The 25701-nt window shown below is 40.3% G+C and overlaps 1 protein-coding gene across 1 annotated transcript in view; it reads left to right on the top strand.

Annotated features, from left to right (window-relative positions):
• add3a (adducin 3 (gamma) a) overlaps nt 1-25701 on the top strand; it is a 110576-nt gene that overhangs the window by 28966 nt on the left and 55909 nt on the right. The window contains 1 exon segment of the mRNA XM_042336601.1: nt 16000-16052. The gene's annotated coding sequence lies outside the window, so the exon portion shown is untranslated.

Raw genomic sequence — 25701 nt, 5'->3', positions numbered from 1 at the left:
ATAAATTGCTGAAGTGTGCAAGACTGAAGTCTTCACTGCTCACTGGCTGGTGGAAAGTCATCAGGTTTGCCATAAAGTTGGACCCATATTCCATATTCCACTCCTGTCCCTGTAGGTGAATTTGAAGTATTCGGTAACTTAAATATTCAATATTGATCAAATAAAATGTATTAACCGACAATCTGTGTGGTCATTTGCTGGCAGTCTGTTCGTCAGGTCAGCTGGCAATTTTCAGCTGGCTTTGAGAGGTGATGTGGGAGATCTCCAGCAAGCTGTTAGTGAAGGAAGAATTGGTCATTTTCTTTGGCCAAAAACCACCATTTTGATATTTCCCTTTAACTACGTGCAAAAAGCAGTAACCCAGTCAAAGGTACATTACTTTCACATAACATAGTTTTGTTAATTTAGTAGAACCAAGAGTGGAACTTGAGACAGTTTTCTATCTTGATCTCCTGTAAGCTGGGCACTCTGTCACCAGTTTGTCCATTCATTTGTCTTTTAATAATTAGAATTAGAATTGTAATCTATTGTTTGAATGTTTGCAAGCAAAAACAGGAGTGGATTAGTTGAGGGTGGGGAGAAAAGCAAAAATAAGTGGATTAGATAAGAGAAAAAGTAAAGCTAAAACTTTTTTTAAAAAAAGGGAAGAAGGTAAGTGAACAGAATAGTTTACAAAGATGATTGTAAAGCTCATTATTTTATATTCCAGTAATAAAGCTTCTCCTAAACTCTGAGTATCGGCATTACAATAAACTAAAAACGTAAGAAACCTACCCAAGGAAAATGAAATTTCCCTGAACTCGCTAACCATTTAAGGGGTAAAATAGATTAGGGGGTCACAGAGGTAAGGGGGAGCAGGGCCATGGAGGGCTTTGAAGGTGAGGACAACAATCTTGGAAGCCAGTGGAGTTGGGTGAGGATGTGGTTGATAGGTCAGGAGCCTGGTGCGGGAGGGGACATGGGCTGCAGAGTTCTGGATGAGGGAGGAGTTGGGGAGGCCGACAAGCAGGGAGTTTGCGTAGTCAAGCCCTGGATGTCCTGAATATGTGTATGAGGGTTTCGGCAGCCTGCAGTATGAGACAGGCAATGTTGCGGACGTGGGGGAAGACAGAGCGTATCATGGTACAGATGTGGGTAGAAACGATAGTTGAGGATCAAACAGGACACCAAGGTTCCAGACTGGCTCAGTGAGGTGGAGTGTGCATCCTTGGATGGTGATGCTGTCAGCGCCTGAGGTGAGGAGGTGCTGACGGAAGCCAATCAGGAGGGCCTTGGTCTTGTTGACATTCAACTGAAGAAAGTTAGCTCTCATCTAGGACGTGATGTCTGACAGACATTCTGTCAGGGCAGCAGTGCTCCTGGAGTCGAGGGTGGAGGCAGAGAGATAGAGTTGGGTGTCATCCACATACATATGAAAGTTGACCCCCATGTCTGCGGATGATGTCACCAAGAGGGAGCATATATATTGAAGAGGAGGGGACCAAGGACAGAGCCCTGAGGAACACCGCACAAGACGGTGTGGGGTCTGGAGGAGAAACCGTTAGTGGAGATGAGACGGTGTGAGAGGTAGGATCGGAGCCATTCAAGGACAGAGCCATGAAGATTAACCATCCCTGCTCTCACACTTCCCATCTCCAACCTCGTTTTCCTTTCCAGGGTCCTGGAACAAGTTATTGCTTTGCTCCTTCCTCTCTCGCCACTCCCTTCATGATCCCCTCCAATTGGATTTCCGTGCCGCCCACAGCACAGAAACAGCTTTGGTCAAAGTGACAAACAACATGTTTGTCCATCTGAGACCAGGGCTCCCTCTACCATCTTGACCTCTGCTGTTATTCAACAGGAAGATTATATTGTACTGTGGAAGTTTACATTTCTATAGTGCTTTTCACATTGGGAGGATATCTTAACGCACTTCACACACAACTGACTGGGAACCTAAAGCACGATGTAGTGATTTCTTCAATCAGGCTCGGATATGGAGCTATCTTAAGGAAACGCTTTTAATGAATAAAATCACTGCTGTCATGAACAGTGGGTGTCTGTTGTAAATTGCAAAAAGTGATCCAGTTTCTGTTTTTAGCTGGCAACAAGCTGCTTGAGCTGTGCTCTGTGATAGCGCCTGAACTTTTGACTGGATTATTGCCCTGTCTCTGTAATCCTTTGGCAACTATCCATTAATTTTTATGTATTTGCCTGAGCTTCGAGTTCATACAACAGAAGAGATTTAATGCAATGCAATTTGTATTGTGGTCAGAGATTTTGAAACTCTAAACTAAGCTCCTTTGGCTCATCAACACCATTAGATAAACCAATTTTCATTTACACAGTAGGAAATAACACCTGAAAGTTTTTGTTTTCATTTAAGATTATTTTGGAAAATCAAAGGCCTAATCAATTTACCATCTGTAGAACGTAGGAATGCAATTCAACCAAAAAAAACAATCCTTCTGGGCAGTCCTTTTTTTTAAAATAACTATTCGATCTCTCTTCCAGTGCTGTTACGAATTTGAAGAGGTGATTTTTTTTCCCCAAGCCAAAGTTAAAAGGCCATTCAGTGAGATGTAGCCACAATATTCTCTAACTTCAACCATATTGCTTCAAAAATCCTCTACAAAGCAGCCCCATGGAATAATCCTCCCACTTAAATCAAAACTATGTTTAGACAGCTGCTAATAATAAGCAGCTTCCCGAGACTGCTTTCGTCTCTGATGTGATTCCTGCTCAGACCGGTCCATCGACCCAAATTGTCCCACAGAATGCTTGATCTGGATTAAGGACGGGATCTCAGGCTCCTGATTGTTGATGGAGACAATCAAAGGAATCTGCCTTTGCTGCAAAATAGACTAAAATCTCAACCTCTATGTGCTAATGGAATCCAGAGCCTGAAGTTAACATTGACACAAACACACCCACCATCTTAAGGCACTGATGTTTGGCATGGCAGATGTCTAGAGTCGCAACTCAAATACGCAGATTCCCTTCCACCTCACATTTGCTCAATGTCCTCTCTGCATGTCTTAGTGATCAAGCACTACCTGACAGTAAATACTGCAGAACTGCTAAATTACATCTGTCTGCATTCATTTGAATCCTGATCCTTGATGAAGGTCCTAGGTCTCAGTCTATACAAGAGATAAGTTTATGCTTGCCTTTCTTTGTCTCTCGGTGCCCTTTCCATCAAATACTACTTTACATTTTACGAAACTATTTTTCTTTTTAAAAAAAATCAGCGAAAGTAGGAACATTAACAAAAACAATTTCCAGATTGATGGAAAGGAAAATCTTTGAAGTTTGTCACATTTCTTTAAGAATACAGATCAGTTTCCGTAGATAGTTTAGCAGTTTGAAAAGCGGACATGTGTCATTTGCATAAACACATGTACCCTACTGGTTAAAATATTGAGATTCTAATCTTTTTCTGGTACCTCACAGCTGTAACAGAAACCTGCTCAGCAAAGCTGTTTTGCAAATGCCAGCTTAAACCTGCTAACACAAAATATTACCAGAATGTTGCTTTCTAAACCTGCACTCTAATCTACAGTTTGTTGCCAAACCAATAAATCAAATCACTTACGCATGGTTGGTTACAATTAATTTGGAAACCAATTATTGAATGACTGCCTAAGATGCAAGTCTCCAGTGCTTTTGTGGGCAAAGTGCATCATCAGTTTTTCTATGTAGTGAAGAGATACGGTAGTACAGCACATGCCTACTCTTAAGTGTCCTACTTGCAACAGAGTAAATGATTATATTTGTTCATAGTTCATTGATTGGTTTCATAAATGACCAGGCTCATTGACATTCACAAAACATCTTTAAATCAGCTGGTTAAATCAGTCCTGGCTTTTGAAATGTATCAAGATCACCTTGTCATGGAGGTAGGTTCAGTTATTGATGATTCATTTCAAATGAGAAGTTCAGTATTTTTACCATTTTACTATGCTTCTCTCATGGGGACAATTATCGCGTTTATAAAGCTAGTAATATGAACTAGAAATACAGTATATGTCGATGTGTAGTGTAGGGATAGATGCAAGAGATTGAATGAATATGTTTGAGTCATTGTGGACCTGACCAAAGTTGCAAGTGTTAGGCTGACTTAATTCATTGGGGTTTTCACTTCTGTTCTCATGCCCAGTTCTTTGGTGCACACGAGCAAAACGTAGGCTGTGGTATGCAAAATTGAGAAAATCTAATTAAATTCCAAAACATATCCTTCCAAGCAATTGGTTCTGGTTGATGGTAGCTGCCTTCTTGGTGAGAGAAAAATGAAGGACTGAACCTTTCAGTATAAGAGGTTGCCATCACATATCTATCTATTCTTATCCCAGTTCCTTGTTGTAGAATTGTGGAACAGTAGATTCAAATGAATTTAAAAAATAATAAATACATTTTAAAGATTACTCATGCAAGTTATGCCAGTTATTTAGTTTAACATTATACAATTGCATACATATTCATTTCTTCCCTGCCCCAAATTAAGTGCATTTGAATCAGGTTGTGTAGTTTAGTGGTTAGAGCACTCGCCTCACAAACAAGAGGACCCGAGTTCGATTCCTGGACAGGGCGAAACGTTGGGCAAGTTCCTTACTCCACACGGTTATCTCTGTTTACCTAGAAGTAAGTAAGAACCTGGTTGCTAGATGATTGGTGAATTGCTTTTTTAGGGATAATAAATCCTCGAAAAAATAACAACTTGGTCACTCAATCCATGACTGTTTATGGGACACTGCTGTGTGCAATTGGCTGCCACGTTTTGCCCATAAAGCACACAGCAACTACACTTTACGCTATATTCTGTAAAGCGTTTTGAGACATCTCGCCGACGTGATAAGGCACTGTATCAAATGCAAGGATTATTATATTTTTATTATTCATGTAACTACAGTATAACCAGCAGAATATTTCCTGTAAACTGGTTTTGTTTAGAATGGCAAATCCTGGCTCCTGTATATTTGCATTGTATAGTAAAGTGCGTACTTCATCTATTTATCAAACATTCCATTTGAAAAACATGGCATTTGAAACTGATATTGAGTACTTGTACCAGAGTCATTCTTTGCTATTCACGATCCACAGAAATCAGCTTCAGACATCTGTGATACTTTGGATTGTGCCAAGTCAGTTAGGATAAACTTGTGTAATATGTTTAATACAGTGCATAATTCCCAGCTCAGTGTTCTTACACATATGCCTGAAGGGATTCTTGTTTCATTGATCTAGAGCAGCACTGAAAGAAATTTCATAAGAAAAAGGTTAAAAAGCTGCCCTCTAAAATTAAATTTGTCTAAATGGTGTCATAGATAATGTGCCCTTCTAACGATTATATGTACTGCACTCAAAGAGAATGTTAGTCTAGTTATGTGTAGTTTGTTTTTTGGAACATATAAGATTTGTTCATTCCATCAGGTTCATACTTTTGTCATTGCAATCCAATATTCTGTTTACCGGACTCCCCATAACTTCCCTATACATGCTGTGTAGACTATCCAGAACTCTGCAGCCCATGTCCTCTCCCACACCAAGCCTATCACCCCCTTCTTTGCTTGCCTCCACTGGCTCCCCATCCACCATTGGGTCAAGTTCAAGATCCTTCTTATCACATCCCACCACAGGCTCATCCCACCCTACCTCTGTGACCTGGCTGGCTGACTTCGCTTGTCTCCGCCCCATGAACCCCACAATTTCAGCCATTCTGTCTTGTTCTCTGGAACTCCACCACTGTTTAAATGGTTTATTACAGCATCTGGCCCTCTGTTGAACATTTGGTGCATGTGAATAAGGTAAGCACTTAAGATGACTTGTTTGTTCTCTACAGACCCAGGGCTCATTGCACAGGTGTGCAACATGGGAACTGTACGTCACATATAATGAAATTACATCAACTGCTTTACTGGGCTTGGGACTCGAGTAGCTCATCTCATCAGTCATTTGAAAATAAATGTCAATTATTTTTTTCGAAAAGGAATATTGGTCAAAACCCAATGAGGGACATATTCCTACCAGAGAGTCAAGGGCTCTAGGATGTTACCCATTCTGCATGAGGCGCGCTACATAAATGCACGTTGTTGTTGTACCAGTGATGAAGTGTTGCACAGCCAACTCTTAATGTTTCCCCGCCCAGTGTCCACTGCCCAGTACTGTTCTGCAGTAAAAAAATAATCTGCATCATAGAATTACATAGCACAGAAGGAGGCCTTTCAGCCCATCGTGTCTGTGCCGGCTCTTTGAAAAGAGCTATCCAAATCAATCGTATTCCCTCGCTCTCTCCCCATAGTCCTCCAAACTTGTCCTCCCCAAATAACTATCTACTTCTCTTAAAAGTTGTTATTGAATCGGCTTCCACCACTATCGACTCCACCATCGAATCAGCTTAGTTAACAATAATTTGCTGAGTCAAGCTAGCTGAAGCATACAATACAGGCTGTGAGAAATATGTAGAGTGGCATGTTGATAGTTCAGTAATACTGTATTCTCATAAGAAAAACGTCTGTGAGCTTAGCAATCAGGGTAAAATTACATCTTTCTTTTGGCTACTCCCTGTTATGCCACCTCAGATACAAAAACACTGAGAGACCTGAGTCAGGTCCATAAAGTAACCTGATGCACCTTTTAATATATTAGCTCATGGAATAAACATCAAGTTTATACTAGAATTGTGGTATGAACTTCGCTCTGAAACGTATTTTGATGTGGAATATTCCCCTTTATATCTTACTTATTAGGAGAATTTACTCAGTTTTGATGCATAGAACTGCAGTGTTCTATTTATACCTAATGTATGATGCCTTTCACTCTGGTAACATGAGCCATGTTATTATATATAATTGCATTTATAGTTTTAGTCATGTTGCTGAACTTCTCGGGTGAGCCTTCCTGAGTCAACGGTAAAAAGCTATGCCCGTACTTTTTCGCCCTGAAATGGCAACCTTGCTTGTTGCAAGCAGAAGGGTAAATTTACCAAAATTGGGTTCTGTTTAAATAGAGAAGGTACAAAAACGTTAGCTCTAGTTTCAATTGGAGTATGTTTTCCATTAATTTACCCACTAAATTATGTTCCTTAATATTTGTTGAGCTATGATTTATATCACTGCAATGTTGGTGTGATGTTACGTTTGATGTTTTCAACTCTAATGAAATATGACCATATTTGACACAACCAATAACACTTGCCCAAATTAGGTATCCCCTTTTGAAATATGAAGTCTTATACAATGTCCAGGAATAATACTAGATCCAGTATATTAATAGTGTGTGAAAAAGCTTAAAAAAAAACAGATTATAAACAAGTGTAGAAAAATACATCCAGTGATGTCTATACAACTGACGTTTGTGTGTTAGACTAAATGTTCAGGATGAATGAAGAAGGGCTTAAAGCCTAGAGTTCCTCTGTTTTTTTAGCTATCAACATTGCTGGAATCAGCAATAGTATAAATTTTCAGTGTGCGTGATGGGTATTTTTAAGTTTCCCAGTTCAGGTGAAGCTAAAATTAGCACTGCAGAATGTGCATTGCAAGAGCTGTATTGCTTAAACGTTGAGCTATTTCAGCTCTTCGGCTAACCTTAATTTCACCTTCATGTATATTCTTTCTCACAACGTTGATGATAGTATTTCTCATCCATTGAAAATGGACTCAAGGTGAGAAATAACAGCTTGTGAGTTGAACATTTTGTGTTTTGTACTTGGTATTCACTTAAAATATAATATACATTAGATTTGGTTTTAAATTTCTTCTCTGCTGCCATATTGATGTATGTTTACCCTCAATGAAAAAGTGCCCTCTCCACTGCATCAGCAGAAATTTCCATTTTCCGCATCTGTCATCTTCATGATCTTTCAATTAAATTATGGAGTAAAGCCAATTTTTTCTGAATTATGAATAAGATTATACAGCGAAATGCAACTTTGCAGTGAATTTGTGACATAACTGTGACATAACTGATTATATATTTAGGATAGAAATCGTTTAGGACCAGCTAAATGAAGCTACTACTTTCCAGGTGGTGTTGTTTTTAATCCTGGTATATTTTATCCTAAGATTTAGAGCAACTAACTTACTCAAATCTTTGTTGTTAATTTTTACATTAAATGTGTTGCATCCAATATTTTAAGTTCTAATAATAATCCTTGCATTTGACATAATATGGTTAATCTATACAAAACACTGGTTAGGCCTCAGCTGAGTACTGCGTCCAGTTCTGGGCACCTTACCTCAGGAAAGACATTAAGGCACTGGAAAGGGCGCAGAGGAGATTCACGAGAATGATACCAGGAATGGGGAAGCTTAGCTATGAGGACAGGCTGGAAAAGTTAGGACTTTTCCCATTAGAGCAGAGAAGGGTACGCGGGGACCTGATAGAGGTCTTCAAGATCATGAAAGGTTTCGACAGGCGAGATAGGGAAAAGCTGTTTCCGCTGGTTGGTGTGTCTGTGACTCGTGGTCACAGTCTTAAGATATCTACCAAAAGAAGCAGAGGGGAGGTTAGAAGAAATTTTTTCACTCAGCGAGTTGTTCGAATTTGGAATGATCCGCCTGAAAGGGCAGCGAAGTCCGATTCGATAACAGCTTTTAAGAGAGAACTGGATAGGTATCTGGGGAAGACGGGTTTGCAGGGTTATGGGGAGAAAGCTGGTGATTGGGGTTAGTGAAAGTCAGTTGCTCTGTCAAAGAGCCGCACAGACTCGATGGGCCGAATGGCCTCCTTCTGTGCCGTAACATTCTATGAATCTATGAATACCTTATGTTGGAATGTCTCAAAGCATTTCCAATTTTTTTCCTGTTAAGGCAGACATGGTAGCCTCCGCTCGACTGGCTTCAGGCTCCTGCTTGTCCCTCATGCACTCCATTCCACCACCGGCGGCCGCACTTTCAGCCACTACGCTCTGGAACACTCCATCAATCCCTCCGCCTTGCTCACTTCTTTCCCATCTTCAGGTCGTGCCGGAAGACCTAGTTCGACAATGCTTACGGTCACCTCCCCCTGCGTGAGGGGCCACAGGCATGAAGTGGCAACTCTTATTTGTGTTGACAAATGACACGTTTCCCAAAGTGAAAAGTTTGGATCCAACAATTCAATTCACTCAGTCATCCTGAAAGCACATTAGCACTTTTCAAATGTTTCACTTGAGCGTAGCACAATAGTCGGGCACGAATTTAATCTAAACTCCTTTTTTTTTCCATCAACAACTTTTGATATTAACCATGATATACAATGTGATGTTAGCTTTATATGAAATTCATTGTTGCTTTATTCATTATAAAGTTTCAAATCCTTAGCATAAATATCAAATCATCTATATGTTAATCTCTTTCTATGGGGTCTGTCAAAAAACATGTTTGTCAGTTAGTTTCAGATGGAATTTCTTAACATCTGGTGTGTAAGTGAAGCCAGACAGCCCACTATTAAATAATTTGTAAATTCGCATTAGCAACTAATTTCCGTGGTCCACTGATGACTGCATAAACTCAAGCAGATTTGCGGCTTAAAAATTTATTCCCTTATTTTCTGAATTTGTCAGTAAGCGGGTGATTATATCAACCCCCTGCTGTATCAGCTGATCCAGTAATCTTACGTTATTGGACAAATTTGTTGACACAAACAGCTGCTTTGGGAATGTGTTTGTTAGGATAGATGTATTCCACACAGCTTTAGTGTCGTACAATTTTACTTTCCTGTGACACTCTTATGTCATATTTTCGTGTCAACCTGGTCAGTTGACTTTGAATCAGAAGGTGGGTGAAACCCATGTTGGGACCTTAAACTTGCATTATCTTATACTGATATTTAGACTTTTCTCACCGAGCAAGGAAGATCCCCACCCAAAGTTGCTGTCGGTGACCTTGAAACAACTGTGTGTGCAGCTATCTTTGTTGCTGCTCAGTTATTGGTAATAATTGTTCGTTTGTACTCTTCACAATATTCCATATTTTCGTAAAATTCACAAAAGTTCCTTACATCTGTTTGTTATAACTGAGCAAAGTACTTACTGTTGAGTGCGAGGATGATCCAACTAGCAGCCCGTGGGCCGTATCCGGCTGGTGGAATAATTTCCCCCGGCCCACAAAAAGTCGCATTGTCGATCCAGAGCTTGGGGTTAGCAGCAAAACCCGTCAGTCACTTCCAACCAGTAGCAAGAGAGACACACACACAGATAGAGAGAGAGACACACACACAGATAGAGAGAGAGACACACACACAGATAGAGAGAGAGACACACACACAGATAGAGAGAGAGAGAGAGACAGATACAGAGAGAGAGATACTTTATCGCTAGCTGTAATGTTTTAAAATTTTGTAAGAATTTTACAGGGCGAAACCTTGGGCAAGTTTCCTTACTCCACACACCTAATAATAATCCCTCCAAAAAACCAAAACAATAATAAATTGGTCATTTTCAATCCATGACTGTTTGTGGGACATTGCTGTGCACAATTGGCTGCCGCGTTCGCCCACAAATATACAGTCAATTCACTTTACAGTATATTCTGTGAAGCGCTTTGAGACGTCTAGAAGACGTGAAAAGCGCTATATCAAATGCAAGGATTATTATTATTACATTACTTATTTAAACTTTCCATTGTAACTAAATATAGTTAAATTAAATAATAGTCACTTAAACAATAGTTAATTAATTTAAAACTTAGGATTTTTGTATGATTCTTACGGGTTATGTTTCTGGAAGGGAAACACAAAAATATTGCGTATACGGCCCGCGGACGTTTCACAAATAGAAAAAACAACTGGTATACAAAAACGACTTAAAAATGGTGAGGTACACAAAAAGGTTTATGGGTTGCCTCTCATGTATTTTACCCTGTGAATCTTGGTTATTATTAGTTTTTTTTCTAGCATGATGGCTCGTGAAGGCTTAAACAAGAGCAAGGACAGTATAATTTTTGGTTGGACAAAATGTGTGCATACTTTATGTCTATAAAATAAATTTCAATAAGAAAATTTGGAAGAATATGTTCTGGTAGTGTAACTTTGCACGATAATGGTGAATCAGGTTTTAATTCTATTTACAGTAACTTATTAAGATGACTGATTATTCTGTGCCAATGCAGTGTCATATCTTTTATTCCATTATAGTGTACAATAAAATATTTAGATCACACGAACAGGAAATTGGAACATGGCAGCATATAGAATGCTGTTTGACAGATTATGGAGCACTCGTCTGGCCTTTATACCAGGAACTGGGATGTTTTGTGATCCAACACTCCAGTGTGAGGAAGGGTAGCGAGTGGAATAACTACATAAACAGGATAAGGAAAATGATGGCAGAGGGTCTGTGTTCAATTAGATTCCTCGGGTGACAGCAAATACAAACCAGATGGTCTTGCACGCTGATAACATCTTGGCAAAAGTTTAGGAAAGCAAAATGCATTGTGGGCAGTGAAGAATTACACACTGGTAACCCACTATTACTTTAGCATTTGATTATGTTTAGGAGGAGACGGTGGCATTAAGGAGCAGGTTTGTACAGTTAAAGGCTCCACTGTTTATTTAGTTGGTAATCAGAGTGCTAAACTTATTCATCGGTTTTAATGCAGATTTTTGTTGGACTTGCAAGCTATTGACCGTTCAGTGTTGTAAATGAAAGGTCATAGCGCAAGTTAAATCTAACATATTTTCTTTGCAAACGCTGACTGGCCTGCAGTGGATTTACAGTATTTTCTGTTCCGCCACAGATCAATGTGTCTGCCTTATACATTTTGGACATTACAACATTTTGTGGTGGAAAGGGAGGGGAAGGAAAGATGTGCACATCCCACATGGAACATTTGGTCCCCTGTTGCAGCTGTCCTCCTTGCATTTGTGTTGTGTTGATTTTTTTTTTGTCTCTTCGTTCATCCTCTGACTGTTTTCTTTACCTCAGGGGTTTACCAAGGCTCTTTATCTCTCCCACGTTGTTCTTTCTCCATGTCACTAAACTATACAGTACATTTTTTTTGCAAATGATTCCATTCCAGATTCATTAACTTCTTTCAAATCACTCCATGCCATCCTTCACAAAAGGCTGTGGATGCTGGATCCATTCACATCTTCAAGACTGAGGAGGATAGATATCTGTTAGGTCAGGGTATTGAGGGATACGGGGTTGGGGCGGGTAATTAGTCTTGAGGTACAGATTAGCCATATAGAATGGCGGAACAGGCTCAAGGAGCTGAATATCTTATTCCTGTTTCTATATTCTATATTTCATTCCTGTTTGTGATCTCTAACAATAAAATTATGTTAATATTAATTACTAAGTAACCTCGAAGAGGCATTCATGAAAACTANTTTTTCCTCAACAGCTAAAGCCTGTTTACCCAGCAAGACTTGAATATTGTTCTCATATTCTATCTTGTCCATCTGGACAGGATACAAGATGTCTTCAAAATTTTTACTAATACGGCTATATAATCATTGCTCCTCCAAACTTAGTTCTCATTCTTTCTAAGCACACTACACACTCCCTGCATTCTCGCGCTGTTAATATTGGATCTCTCTCTCTTGCTTCTAATGCATTATTTTCCAGGACCTCAAGAATATGAAACTTGCTTTTCTCTTCTTCATAAAATCTATATTTTTTTCTAAGATTGGCTTCACTCAACTATGACTTGGCTGATCCAGTATCTGTTTTAAACATTCAAATTTGGTAATGTACTGACTGCACTGATAGCTTGGTCCTTCACCTACATTCTGACGGGAAAATAATTATTGGACTTGTATATCCAGTTACAAACCCTTGTTTCCAATAATAGAAAGTGGAATGTGGTTGTAATGTGGCGAAAGGCTGTATTCCTTCAATGTGACTCAATCTATTTATACTTTACAGTAGTGTCATAGATTTGAGATGAGATTATGCAAGTGACTTTGTTTTTGAATGCCCAGAATTTGTTTCTAGGCATCAGATCATAACAATAATGCTAAAAATTAAAAGTATAAATATGTAATTGTTTGCTGGCACTACTGGCTACAAGTCGCAAGAGCATGAATAGAGGTCATTGTTGTGAACTATTTGTTTCAAGGGTTTTTCATGTAGCTCACAGTATTTGCTGCACAGAAATATTTCACTATATAATAGCAGAGGTTCAAATGTAGTTTGAAAATTGAGTGACTGCTGAAATGCTAAATTGGAGTCTTCCTCTTAAAATAACGTGAAGCCTTTCTACTTTAGGAAACTAAAGGTTGCAATTTGGAAGTAATTTAATCCTTGCTTTTAAAATAAAAAAAATCTTTTAACTATCGTGGTGTAACTGCAAAGGGGGAGAAAACCTCTAACCTTTTATGGACTCCATTCAACTTCATATCAACTGTAAAATTGTTAGAACATGTGTAAAAATCATTCTTGCTCCTTTTTCTTCTTCTGATGAGCCTAAGTTGATGCCTTCTAGTTGCTGACTTTTAGATCAATGAAAATTGTCTCTATTTACCCAATTAAATTATTATATATAATATAGTCCTATAGCTCAGTGATTAGAGCACTCGCCTTGCAAGTGAGAGACCTGGGTTCAATTCCAGGCAGAGGGCGAAACCTTGGGCAAGTTTCCTTACTCCACACCCCTAGTAACAATCCCTCCAAAACAAAACAATAATAAATTGGTCATTTTCAAACCACAACTGTTCGTGGGGCACTGCTGTGCGCAATTGGCTGCCGCGTTTTGTCCACCAATATATGGTCAATTCACTTTACAGTCTATTCTGTGAAGCGCTTTGAGACATCGAGAAGACTTAAAAAGCGCGATATCAAATGCAAGGATCATTTATTTACATAATTAAAATTACCCACAAGGTTAAAAACCTCTGTCAGATCCTGCTTAAACCTTCTTTGCTCCAGCACACAGCCCAAATTCAAACAGAATGATTGGAGATGTCAGTGGGAGTCTATGTTGAAAACAGAAGTAGCTCAGCAGGAGATTATTCTAAGATGTTCACGCTTAACAGGTGAAATATATAGAGTAGAACTCATATAAGTCTTCTCTTTATAAATTGTACATGCACCCTTGTCCCATTCAGTTTCCTACCAAAAAAAACTTTAGATTTCTTTGTACTGGTCGTATTTTATAAATCAGACCTAATGGCTAAATCGTAATCGTTTCTTGGGTCCAAATCCATCCTAAATTCTACTGAAAATCATCGCCTAACTCATAATGCAGCTACCGCATTTACTAGTACATTGAATCACAGGATGTAAAGTCTTGACCCGTCACTGCATGCGCCCTTACTGGCTGCTTTGAAGTACGCATGCGCAGTGTAGATTATTGATTAAATTGTATATTAGATGATACGATTTATGCAACTTTGCCTATAACTCACTTTGCGTAAATCGTATTATGATCCTGACTGATGCATCTTATGTGTATTTTACTGTAAACAACAACAACAAAATTACATTTATAGAGCTCCTTTCACGTCGAGAGAACGTCCCAAAGCGCTGAATGGTCAGATGTCGGGGCCTGAGCATGGGGGAGGGGTGGTGTAGGGGTGAGGGAAGGCAGAGAGGTGGAAGGGAGACCAAACACACGATCGAAGAGAAGGGTCTTGAGACCGGCCTTGAAGGAGGCAAGGGAGGAAGCAAGGCGAAGAGACCCTGGGATGGAGTTCCAGAGTGTGGGGGCAGAGAAGCTGAAAGCCCGGCCACCGATGCTAGGGCGGGTTGGGCAGGAGACATAGAGCAGACCGGACCCACTGAACGGAGGGAGCAGGCAGGTTGGTAGGGAGCCAGCAGGTCAGAGGTAGGAGGGGGCAACAACAGCAACAAGATTACATTTGTATAGCGCATTTCACGTCGGGAGGACGTCCCAAGGCGCTGGACAGTGTATAGCAATTCAGACCCGAGCTGAGGTCAGGAGGGGAAGGGGGGCGGCCGATGGCATGAGAGGAGGGTCTTGAGGTGGGATTTGAAGGAGGCTAAGGGGAGGGCAAGGCAGAGTGATTGGATGGAATTCCAGAGGTTGGGGGCAGAGTGGCTGAAGTGTCTCCCGCCAATGGTGGGGCAGGTGGGTCGGGGGACGTGGAGCAGGCCAGAGCCGGCTGAGCGGAGGGAGCGGGTGGGTTGGTAGGGAGTTAGGAGGTCGCAGAGGTAGGGTGGGGTGAGGCTATGGAGGACTTTGTATGTGAGAACCAGGATCCTGAACTGGATCCTCTGAAGGATAGGGAGCCAATGGAGTTGGGGAAATGGGGTCACGGAGTTTGGTGCGGGAAAGGACACGGCTGCAGAGTTCTGGATTATCTGCAGCCTGTGGAGGGGGGAGTTGGGAAGGCCGACAAGCAGGGCGTTTGCATAGTTGAGCCTGGAGGTGATGAAGGCATGAACAAGATTTTCAGCGGCCTGAGGGGTGAGGTAGTGGCGGATTCGGGCGATGTTACGGAGGGCAGTGGGGCAGTAGCTGTGCTGAGCAACAACAACAAGATTACATTTATGGAGTGCCCTTCACAGCGGGAGGACGTCCCAAAGCACTGAACAGTCAGGTATCGGGGCCATGGATGGCCTTGAGAGTGAGGACGACGATCTTAAACTCGATCCTCTGGGGGATGGAGAGCCAGTGGAGTCGGACGAGGGTGGGAGTACACGAGCTGCAGAGTTTTGGATGATCTGCAGCCTGTGAAGGGAAAAGTTGGGAAGGCCGATGAGGATGGAGTTTCCGTAATCGCACCTTTCTATCCAGTTTAATTTTGATAAGAAACCACCCCTACCATTACCAGAACATAACAATACTCTAGTCATCTTTGAATTTGATCCAGTACTTTATTAAGTTGTCAAAATGTCTCAAAGCAATTTCACAGAATTTACTGCAAAATGCTGTGGGCTGTGTATTTGTAGGTGAAGGAAGCAACCAATTTGCACACAGCAGCCTTGAAGTGAATGGTTAGTATTTGTTGCTTTCATTTTAAAGTTACATGAAACATTTACAAACAAAGTCCTAACGAAGCATTACCCTCAACAGAGGAGTTCTACTGGTTCAAATGTGTGTTTGGATGATACTAACCTGCAATTTTCAATTGCAGGTGAACAGAGACTGAAGGTTGGATGAGAAGATCTAGTCCTTAATTTTGTAAAGGTAAGCAAGTCAATGGCTCTTTGTTAGCAGAGAGACCTGTAATACATTTTCACTCCTCCATTACTTCCGCCTTGAGACGCTACCCTGCGTGGAGGGCGCTATGTAAGAGCAAATTGTTGTCGTGGCATTCTTTCAAGATTGTCAGATCTTCAAAGTTGTTTAGAGGCAAGTTTGAAAGAACATTGCCAGGAAATCCCGCTAGGCATGCTCAACTGGTAGAAGCCTTTTTCTAGCTCAGGTACTTACAGATTGAGCCATTTCTGGCTCTGATTGCTTCCAACTTGATCTCCAAGGCAGTGTGAAATGCTGGCATTATTTTTTGTGTGTGCATATGGGCCCATTTCTTTTTGTCCCCATGAATCCTTTTCTTTTTCTCCCCACAATATACACTAGGGAAGTTGTAATCATTTTAAAATGGGGCTTCTGGATAATGAGATGGATGGGGAACAGAAATCCAATTCAACAAATGCTCCTACTTTACATGAATATTTTGTTGTGTATTCCGGTTGGTACTATGGCAGCTGAACAGCTGATGGCTTCTATCAATAATTTAAGATATTTACTTTAAACTTGCCTTCAGTGTAGAAGAAATAAAAGTTATCGCCCAGAACTAAATATTGGGAGCTGTCCACAATAGAATTTGTTTTGAACCCAAACTTTCTTCAGTATTGAGGCAAAAAGTCCTGACCGAATTAACATTAAGAAAGGACATCGCTGCCATGTTATTTAGGCACTTTATTAAGTTGTTTTGACTTGAATCTCTGTGTGGCAAGCTGAACAGACTGTTTGTTTGTATTGGTTATCTGTATTTGGTTCTTATTGCACAGCAAGGCTAACCGTTCTATTATCAAACTACTGGCCTCCAGCACAACGTCAAGCATATCCTGTAGTGCACATATGAAGAGTTCTGTTGTATCCCATTAACTGACTCTTGAAAGATTTCTATTGTAATCTCTCTCCAGCTCTGAACTGTTGCATAAATGCATTGAGTATCTGGATCTGTACCCAAATAACCCTGACAATGTTTAAAGTTTTAATTCTGATACTGCTTTTACACAACTGGTTTGCTTCCAGAGGTAACTATTACTGTAAAATCACTTTTACTTTTCCCAGCTCAAACTCCCATGTACTATCTTGATTACTCATTGTATCCAGCATCCAGGAGAGATTCAACTTGATGGGTTGTCTACAAAATACACGGTCACTACACTTTACAGTAAATCCGGTAAAGAGATTTGGGATGTCCTCTTGACGTGGAACAAATCACATTTGTATAGCACCTTTCACATTGGCAGGACATCCCAATGCCTTGGAAGCTAAATGGTGAAAGATGCTATGTCAACAACTTATTTATATAGTGCCCTCCACGCCGGACAGCGTTTGAGAGCGCTTTACAGTGTAGGATCCTGGGACCGAGCCAGGGGGAGGGGTGGAAAGGTGACCAAAGGCGTGGTCGAAAAGAAAGGTCTTCAGCAGAGACCTGAAAATGGGAAGGGAGGGAGATGAAGGGAGTGAGGAAGGCAGTTCCAGAGCCTTGGGGCATAGTGGCTGAAGGCACAGCCGCCGAGGGTGGAGCGGAGGACTCGGGGGGCGGGGGGGGGGCAGACCCGGAGGAACAAAGGCAACGGGTATTGTGCTGAGGAGAGAGGAGGTCAGAGAGGTAGGGGGGTGCAGAGAAGTGCAGGGAGTTGAATACGGGAGTGAGGATCTTGAAATCGATCCTCTCTGGGATGGGCAGCCAGTGCAGTCTGGCAAGGACTGGGGTGATCGGGGAGCGGAGTTTCGTGCGGATGCGAATGCGGGCGGCAGAGTTCTGAATGAGTTTGATTTTATGGATGGTGGTGGATGGGAGACCGGCAAGGAGGGCATTTTGAATAGTCCAGCCGAGAGGTGACAAAGGCATGGACCAGAGTTTCAGCGGCTTTTGGGGAGAGGTATTGGCGGAGACGGGTGATGCGTCGGAGGTGGAAGAAAGCGGTGCTGGTGAGGGACCGGATGTGGGGGAGGACGGATAATTGGGAGTCGAACCTGACGCCTAGGTTGCTTACGGGTTCGGAGAGGTTTCGGGGGAGGTCGGATAGGTGGAGGAGGTGAGAGCCTTGAGATTTTAGATGTTGACGAGAGCCGAAGAGTATGGCTTCCATCTTGTCAACGTTCAGCTGAAGGAAGTTTGCGCTCATCCAGCCCCTGAGATCTGACAGGCAGCTGACAGAACATCAGGGGACTGGGGGTCGCAAAGAGAGGTGGAAAAGTAGAGTTGGGTGTCATCTGCATACATGTGAAAATGTACGCCATGTCTGTGGATGACATCCCCAAGAGGGAGCATGTAGATCAGAAAGAAGATGGATCCTTGGGGTACCCCGCAGGTAACCAGGTGAGAGCGGGAGGAGAAGCCGCAACTGTTATTGCTTTTCATTATAGTTAAAATTGTCGGTGCTTGGAGCAAGTAGACCAACAGTGCTACATACCTGCATGGACGTCTTGGCACCAAGTGTATATATTTTGGTAAAGTCAAGCTGTTTACACAGGCAGAACCACCAGAACAAGCCAAGTAGTAATGGAGTACTGAAAAGGCCAGGAGCTTACAGACTTTAGGCTGGCAGATGTCTTTGATGGGAACAAGTCTACAATAATATATGCATTAGATGTATTGCTTTATTATATCAAAAAAGCTAAATGATTTACACAGTGAATTCCTACATAATGTTACCAGCAAAAGTTTTGCCTCCTTTCTCTCTCCCCCATCCCCCCGCCCCACCTCGGAAACACAGAACCCCTGCGTTTGTATTTCAGGGAGAATCAAGTATGGGTGTACAAAATGAAAGCTCTCAACTTCTAGTCTTGTGTAAAGATGGGTTTTGTATTACATTTCTCTTCCTTTAGACTTCTGCTTACATGTGCATTTATTATGTCGGATTGCCATTCATAACAGATTTAGAAATTATAGCCGTCAGATAGGCTTTTATATTGAAAAGCTTTTACTATTTCTCTGCACATTTCTTGAAAAGGTAGACAAATTCATATAACTTTTTTAAATGCTAAGTGAATTCAGCTTTTGTTGAGTTATCCATGGGTTCTTTTAACTGGTGGTTAATAATTATGCAACTGTGGAAACCAGTTGCATAATTATTAACAACCAGATAATGAGAAATAGCTCATTTACATTATGACTAATCAATGGTAAACGATTATAACGACAGTATTGTGTGCTCCTTAATTGTTTATGTAAACTAAATGGAGCCTAAGATTTCAATAAGCCTCCCAGCACAAAATTGCTTAGGTACTGTGTGAGGAATTGTGGCCGCGAACGTTTTATGTCTATGCAACAGTGTTGTTCTTAGTCTAAACCTAGACTTTTAGAAATGGGTGGGAACTCGTGTGCAGAACTATAGAAACTCAGCAAGGACACGTGGGGCTGAATGATTAATTCTGTCTGAAGGGCCTTTTTCCATGTGGTATCACTTTATGTAACGCTATGTAAAATCTTGCCTCTTGATTAGAAGATTGTAGGTCCAAGTTGAGCTCACAATCTCAGCTGACACTCTGGTGTTGTGCTGGGGAAGTATTGTATTGTCTTAGGTATCTTCCTTTGGATAACACATTAAACGGAGGTCCCATCTTCATGTTCAGGTGCGAGGTAAAATTCCCATAACAGTATTCAAAAAGAGAAGGGAGTTTCTCCCAGCGTCCTGGCCAACAATCCTACAGATAAATTTGATCATTTAGTTCATGGCTGCGGGGCTTAGATGTGTGTAAATTAGCTGTCGCGTTTATCTACCAATACAGTCAATGCGCATAACTATCAAATACAAGGATTGTTTATTATAATGCCTTAGTTCTTTAAATTTTGGTCTGGAGTGCTTTTCTCTTTTTTAACAAAAAGTCTATTTTTCTTCCTGGTTTACTCCACCACTTGAGAGCTCTAAACCAGCTGCAAAAGAGTATGACAAAACAGCCGGTATTAACTTTCCTCTGTACTTCCCTGTCCCCATAGAGAGCTGTTTGGTCTCATAGTGACTTGCTGAGATGGAAAGGTTAGTAGATTGGGGCATTTTACTCACCGCTTCTTCACCCCATTCAGTGAATGCAGTTCGCATCTTTATTCTTTAAAAGTTTGAATTGTGAAGCAGCAACCAAAATCTGATTTCTGCTGAATTTTAGATACAAATTTGCACACTGTGTGGGACTTTCTATTTGTATTTCTGACCTGCTTCATGAAATAAAACAATTTCTGAACATTTAAGGCTCTTCTGAACATTTAATAATAATCCTTGCATTTGATAACCTTAAGATTTATTTATATATATTTATTAAATATTATTTAAGGCAAATATAACAGCCATTTTCTTGATAAAACCATAATTTGTTATGCATACTTCCCAGAGTAGATTCTGTACTCTGGTAATATGAGATGAATCGTTTTCATCCGATCTAGCAATAAATCACGAGCCATTTAAAATACTTTGTAGAGAATTCTAATGAACGCTGCTTTACTCCTCCTTCTCCTCCTCCTCCAAAACACTCCTACCAAGAGACAGACTCTCGTTTGTACAGATACGTTATCCATATTGCATTCCCCTTTAGATTCCAGTGATGTGAGATCAAGCATTTCATGTCGGAAGAGAAGTTGTCAGTAAATTAGGACTCTGTTTCTAATCTCAATCCGGAGCCTGGGAATTCTGTATCTATCAGAGTGCGAGGACTAAGTATTGTAAGATGCAGCTTGAAAGAGGAAACTTCTGGATCTTTGCCATCTTGCCGAACATGAATTTAAAGCAACAGTAGAAGGGGGGAAAAGTAATTGCTAAAATTGCAGGTAAATTGGGTCAGCATTAGTATGTCTGTTTTACATTTGTAGGACTATTATGTGCTGTTTTCTGCTTAGTACGCTTCTAAACTGCAGGTTATCAATTTCTGTATTGAGTGGTTCAGCTAGAGGTAAAGTTCCTTTTCACAAGTGGGTGTTTGTGTTCAATTGTTGAAACATATTTTACCCCCAATTCTGGGTTTCAATGTAAAGCAAATGTATATTCGTTGGAGAATGCTTGCATTGCACAGCTATTATAGTATTTGATAAAATGACTCTAAATCTGGAACTCATTTGCTTCCAGATCTCTCCTGCTCACTTGCGGGATTCTTCTCATAATAGACCTAGTTCTTAAAATTTCAGAGTAGAACACATCCAGCTTGCTTCAGAACAGTGATCTTAAATGTATATTCGAGAAAGGTCTCGAAGACGTGATAAGGTGCTATATCAAATGCAAGGATTATTATATGAAGTTGCATAGGAGGTTGAATCAAGTACTCTACTGTGTGTCGAATACCGATTTGAAGATTATTTAATCTCATTCTTTTTTCTGATCATGAAAATTTACTTTCCAAATGTGGTGTATAATTGTCTTCAGGGTTTACCAAAAGTTTAAAAATGCATCGGTAGCTCAATGGATTGAAGGTTATAACCTGTTCAGAGGTTCCGAATTAGAACAATCTTGATTTTTTTTCCAGCATTTTTTATTTGTTTATTAGCTATGAAAATTTATATTTTTGATGGAAGTTCCTTTGTCAGTCCCAGAAATGAACTTAATTTTTCCCCTATTCCCATTACTAACCTTGTCAAAAACCATGTGTATTAATTTTTTTATGAAATGTCACTTGGCACGTTTACCTGTGGTGATGTCATTTACTAGTAAGAGTTCAACATCTGAAGTCACTTAGTGGTCTCTGGTTTCTAATTTCTTTCAAAACAATGCTGAACTTCATAATAACTGCAGCTGGCTTTCTGAATGTGAATCTCGTTGAAATCACCCCACCTTTTTAAGAAGTTTCCAGTTGTTGACTGTGGAATGATTTATTTTAGAAAGATTTATTTTATTTGAGTATGTAATGAGACCTACATGAAGCAGATACATTGCTGTGTACTCAGACATCACATCTGTTTTTCCATTAGTTTGTCAGTTGAGGTATGTATAAAGCAGACTGCAATACTAACGCCCATATCCCCACAGGGGAACGAACGTTTGGAAATGGGTTCTTAGCATGTGGCGTCCTCTCCAGTTAAATGAACATCCTACGAAAATTTAAAAGGGCCATTAGCCTCGTAAAGTGATGAAATCATTTTATGAGTTGTGTAAATGACAGATACACAGTGATGCGGTTGACACAATAGTGTCATTTACTCCGCATAGACTGAGAATCAAAGCTCCAACTCCACAGTTCAGCAATATTCTTCCTCATGTATTCACGTAACGTAGTAAAGTCTAGTTTTAATAATAATCCTTGCACTTGATAAAGCACCTTATCGTGTCGTTGAGATGTCTTGAAGCTCTTGACAGAATATATTATACAGTGAATTAATTGACTATTTTGTGTTCGAACGCGGCTGCCAATTACGCACAACATTGTCAATGTATTACCCGCAGATTTTTTAAAATCTCTGAATGTTTTATATTTTGGAAATGATTGCGGAACTTCATAGCACAATATTAAAACATTCCAGAAATCTCAAAATAAATATTTCAAATCTTCAGGTAACAAATTGGCTTGGCAATGAGTCTGGGCAGCCGCCCTTGGCAAATCAATCAGTAATACCATAAGCTTAATTGAAAGTAATTGCATACGAGTCCTCAATATTTTTGTAGTGCAGAATTGAGTCACATGTAATGGCCCCTCTAAGGGGAAATCTTGTTGAGTTCAGTTTGCTATTGAAAGATCTGGCACACTGTCTGTGGGAAAGTGGTCATTTTTTCTATATTTTTTGGCTTTAGTCAAACTCATTAATGCTAATAGCTTTTGTTTTATGTTTGACATGGCGAAGGCTGAGAAATGGGACACTTTTTCTATTTTCTGTAGCTAGTTGTTAGGGTATAATGCTCTCAGGTCCCTCAGAGTCGAGTTCAGCATGCTCAAATATTGTTTTCTTACATCACTTCATTGAAAGTTTAACTCCCAACAGTCCACAAAGAATTCAAGTTCAGGTTCTGAAAGGACAGGACAATATTCCAAAGCCTTTCGCTTAATCTCTAAAATATCTTCACTCCCCTCTATTCAGTCTCAACACAATGCCTGCTTGCCTAAGTGGGCAGACGACTGGCTTTGAGACCTTTGCCTGTGCTGCTCTGACGTTGGGTGTTATGGGGTTCAGAAGAGGATGTCGCTACTCCAGTAGGGATCACACTATATAGCAATTTGGGTGGGAGGGGGGTGTTGGGGGTTGTTATGCAGTTGCATAGAGATGTTGAGGTCAGTTCAGAGCACAAATACCACATCTGTGATCAGCAATCTCATTATCATACTGACTTGGATCCAGAAAGTAGAATTGCACGGAGGAGAGGGAAAACAATCAAATGGTTCTCTGGCAAGCGTTCTAAACTGTGTTACTTTGTTGTGGAAAATTCATGTCACATTAAGTATTTTTTACCATATACTTAACCACATTTTGCATGATTACTTCTTGGTGGTCAAGCCTTGCATTAAAACTTTCTCAGATGGGATGCATTATTGTGCCGTGGGCTGCCAAATAAAGAATTCCCGATACTCTTAATAGATTGTTTACAGCGCAGAGAGAGCCAACCGGTCAGTCTGTGCTAGTGCTTGCTTCCCCAATGGAGCTTATCTGTTCTAATCGTATTTCCCTACCCATTTTACATAGCCATAATGATATTTTTCTTCTTGTATTCAGCAAATTACTGTTCAATGCTGTTAGGTAAATGCAATTTGCTGTTGTTAATGGACTTGCTTCAAATCCCAAATGTGGTAAAGCATTTCTTGTTCTAGCAAATATCTGCATTAAAAACATTTTATACCTTGATCCCTAGTCCTAGTGGTGTTGCTCAACACCCTCTTCTGGTAGTCTTACATTGTCACTCTTGTATTCTGTGAAAAGACAAAATATATTGAAAAAACTCCCATTTCTCATTCTCGACTGGAACTTTATCACCAAGTAGTCCCACATTTTCTTTGTGTATCTTGTAAAGGCTTTTTAAAGCATCTTAAAATAACTTTGTTCGCTGCCTGTCTTTTCTTAGCCTTCCCAATCTCCCTTTTGCCTCCTTTCTGTACATTTTAAACTGAACAGTACTGCAGGAGGCTGTTTATAGTTGTTCAGTGACATGGTTAGGAGCAGTAAAATAGAGGAGCACCACTTTTGTATGCAGTTTGTGGGGGGAAAAATGGCACCATTTGAAGTTTGAATTGGTCATTTTCATGTTATGTTAATATCCAAAATCACAAGATATTCTTAATGAAATTAGTATTTTAATCTGTTCAAAGCAACATCTCCATGAAAAGGAAAGTTGTAAGTTAAATTATGTGGCATGAAATCTGTTGCTATGGTGCAAAGCAGAAATAGAAATGTAAATTCTCAAAAGAGCTGCTGTTTCCAAAAGTCTTCAGTGCTGCCTTTATTGTCCAGTTCAGAAGCTGGAATTTTTAGGCCACATTACATTCTAATGAGAGTTGCACACTACCCACTTGTTTATAAATTAAGTTCTGAGGAACTTCCAAAGCAACCTCATATTGGAAGAACAAAATAATCCGCTGAATTCAATTTGTCGTCCCAATAGTTTTTTCGCAATGTCCACCGTGGCTGGGCTTTCTTCTTAGTCCTGTAGCTCAGTGGTTCGAGCACTCGCTTTGCAAGTGAGAGACCTGAGTTCAATTCCAGGCAGGTCAGGGCGAAACCTTGGGCAAGTTTCCTTACTCCACACGACTAATAATAATCCCTCCAAAAACAATACTAAATTGATCATTTTCAATCTACGACTGTTTGTGGGACATTGCTGTGCGCAATTGGCTGCCGCGTTCGCCCACAAATATACCGTCAATTCACTTTACAGTGTATTCTGTGAAGCGCTTTGGGACGTCCTCCCTTCATAAAAAGCGCTATATCAAATGCAAGGATTATTATTATTATGCTCCTGACCACCTGCACTTGTGTACTGGTTACATTCATTAACTACAAATCCATGAAGTGAACTTTAGCTTTAACTGCAAAACAGACCTTGGTTTCTAACCGAGAACCCTTTAGTGATGGAAGTTATTAGAATCTCATTTGCCAACTGGAACTCTTCCTAAAACGTATTACTTTTTAATATGTATTTGGTGGAACAAAGCAAATTGATCGTAGGATCAACTGGATCAACCATAAAAAGATCTGTAAAGGGATGTATGCAAATTCAGAACGTACTAAAACACCAGACACTGAAAGTCATTCACTTCACTCAGCAATATATTTTTCAAGAGTAAACGCACATCCTTCGGTTAATTACTAAAGTACACTTATGATCTGTTTTCTGTCTAATGTTATCTATGCCATTAAGTTACAAACATTTCCATTCAGAAAATCTTACTGTTTGCATTAATGTATCCAGAGACAATGTGGTGTGCCCTTAAAGCATGAGATTTGTACATCCTGTCCCACAGTTGCAGTGTAAACTGACTGAACGAAAGGGATGGGAAATTGGAAGAGGATACAGGAAGGAGGATGTGCATCTGTTGCTACAGGATAATGCTTTTTCCTGGGAAAGGGGGAAAATAAAACAATAGATCTATTTCAAAGTAACATGAACTTTGGAGTGTTTAGAAAATCAAACCATCAGAAACTTTGGACAAGCAACATCTGTTTTTTTTTGCTTGGAAGTGTTGTACAAAG

Source organism: Callorhinchus milii, unplaced genomic scaffold (genome assembly GCF_018977255.1).
Source record: "Callorhinchus milii isolate IMCB2004 unplaced genomic scaffold, IMCB_Cmil_1.0 Scaffold7, whole genome shotgun sequence".
In the NCBI taxonomy this organism is placed as follows: domain Eukaryota; kingdom Metazoa; phylum Chordata; class Chondrichthyes; order Chimaeriformes; family Callorhinchidae; genus Callorhinchus; species Callorhinchus milii.
Note: the sequence above shows the minus strand (reverse complement) of the source record. Positions and strands in the feature narration are given on the sequence as shown.